The 2,600-nt window shown below is 38.5% G+C and overlaps 1 non-coding gene across 1 annotated transcript; it reads right to left on the bottom strand.

The window, feature by feature from the left end:
* Nucleotides 1–513: 513 nt before the first annotated feature.
* Nucleotides 514–620, bottom strand: LOC121208327 (small nucleolar RNA R71). The gene has a single exon (XR_005903297.1). It is a non-coding gene; the product is annotated as a small nucleolar RNA R71 (small nucleolar RNA).
* Between the last annotated feature and the right edge of the window lie 1,980 nt (nt 621–2,600).

The following is a 2,600-nucleotide window of genomic DNA, read 5'->3' as shown; positions in this document are numbered from 1 at the left end:
CGTAGAAATTAAAGAGAAATAAAGCGTAGCTTACGACACACGGAGGATGAGCGAGAAGATGATACTCAACCCCCAACCGACGAGATGGCTGAAAACCAAGGCAATCAGCTACCTCCTGCAATTGTGGCTAATCAAAATCCTGCTCGACGTACTATGTATGATTATGCTAAACCTTCTTTAACAGGAACTGAATCTAGCATAGTTAGACCTGCTGTAGTTGCAAATACTTTTGAATTAAAACCTAACACTATTCAGATGATACAACATTTTGTTTAGTTTGATGGTTTACAGGATGAAGATCCCAACGATCAATTAGCAAACTTTCTAGAATTTTGCGATACATTTAAAATCGATGGCGTTTCTAATGATGCCATACGTCTTCGGTTGTTTCCCTTTTCACTGAGAAACAAAGCTAAACAGTGGTTGAACTCGTTACCACGAGAGTCTATCACTACTTGGGAACAAATGACCGAGAAATTTTTACTAAAATATTTTTCGCCGGCTAAAACGGGTAAATTACGTAATGATATCTCTTCTTTTGTGCAGATGGATTTAGAAACACTTTACGATGCATGGGAGAGATACAATGACTTACTGAGAAGGTGCCCTCACCATGGGTTATCGCTTTGGCTTCAAATACAAACATTCCACAATAACTTGAATCCCTCAACTCGGCAAATGTTTGACGTATCTTCTGGTGGAACCATAAAAAATAAAACACTGGAATATGCCTATGAATTTATAGAGGAGATATCACTGAATAACTATAAGTGGCAAGTTATGAGGACAAAGCCAATAAAAACAGCAGGCGTTTATAACATCGATTCAGCCACCATGCTCTCTAATCAGGTAGAACTTCTCAAGAAAAAGATTGATGGTTTACTTGGTTCTACGCAGGTACATCCAGTAATGAGGTGTGACTCAAGTGGCGGAGGTGTGCATACAGAATACCAATCCTTCAATCCTACAACTGAAGAAGAACAAGTCAACTATAAGGGTAACAATAACTTCCAATCTCAAAATAACCCATACAGTAATACTTAAAATGCAGGTTGGAGGAACCACCCAAATTTCTCCTAGGGTGGTCAAGAGAATGAAAAGCCACAAAATCCTCAGGGTTTTCAATAGCCACCTTATCAACAAGAGAAGAAACCAAACCTTGAAGAGATGCTTTCTAAATTTGTAACACCCCAAACCCGTCCCAGACGTTATGGCCGGATCTGACGTGTCACATTGATGTTTTTAAGAAAACCCATGCCTCTTTCAACGTCCTTCTTAGTGTTTTAAAAGATAGTCTTTGCTAGGTTAATAAAGTGAATAGAAGCTGTGCGCCAGGTAGGTATTCGAAACAGAGGAGGTGAGCCATGAAGGCTGCTTAAGAACCAAGCTCTTGATTGGATCCAATCCTAGACATGCCCACAACCATTGCCACACTTTGGTGCTAGGTTAGGTTTTGAGAAAAACGAGTTGGAATTCATTTAAGTAGATATTTTTGATAAACCGATTAATTGTATCATTGCGTTATTTTGAAAACAATTATCATTTTAGAAACGCGCCCTAGGTCTAACTCATATTTTATCAGAAAAATATAGGGTATAAAATAAAATAATCCCAAAAAAATAATTAAAATGGTCTTATTACAACCCAAAACCAAATAATAATATTAATAAGATAAAACTTATAAAGAAATAAATCGGCTACTTATTGTAATTAAAAGAAACAGAAACAGTAGTGTGGCCATCTCCGAGTCCCTCGCAGCTCCAAACCATCTAAACTTAGGGATTACCTGCACAGTTAGAAACGGGGTGAGTTTACGAAAACTCAGTGTGTAATCCCCAACAACAAACAAACAGTGAATAACACATTGTCAGTACAATCTGGGCAAAGCCCTATTTAGTCTTGACATATACTGGGCCGAAGCATTTCCATAAATCATATCACTGGGCCGTAGCCTTTTCATAAATCATATCACTGGGCCGAAGCCTTTGCTGTAAATGGTATGGCCTTTAGGCCCATTTCAATATCACATGTAATGTCAATGGATGTATGCAAGCCCATTTCAATATCACATGAAATACCAATGAATGTATGCAAGCCCATTTGGGGAGACTACTCAACCCACCATCCGCTACTCTCCACCCGTACCAACCAACACACCATGTGGGGAATAACTCAACCCACCCAACCAAACTCTCCACTGGTAGCATAGTTGCTTTATCATATAACTGGAGGCCTAGCCTCTTTTAATAACTGGGGCAAAGCCCTTTTTGATAAACTGGGGCAAAGCCCTTTTCGGTAAACTGGGGCAAAGCCCTTTTAGCACTTCCTCTATCAATATAACCCATATCCCATGCAATATGTCATGTATGCAGAATGTCATGCCCATATTTGAATAAAAAAATCACAGTCAAGTCATTCATATCACCAGCATATATTCACAATCAAATCCGTCAACCTCACAGTCCAAGTCAGTCACTTGCCCACAAGGGCAAAACAGTCATTTTTCATATTATAAGGGTATTTTCGTAATTTTACAAAAAATCAGGGTTTTCCATGTTCATTACAATTGTCAATATTTTTGAGTGTTTAAACAATGATCT

This window comes from Gossypium hirsutum, chromosome A01 (assembly GCF_007990345.1).
Source record: "Gossypium hirsutum isolate 1008001.06 chromosome A01, Gossypium_hirsutum_v2.1, whole genome shotgun sequence".
Classification (NCBI taxonomy): Eukaryota; Viridiplantae; Streptophyta; class Magnoliopsida; order Malvales; family Malvaceae; genus Gossypium; species Gossypium hirsutum.
This window is presented reverse-complemented; position numbering and strand designations above follow the sequence as displayed.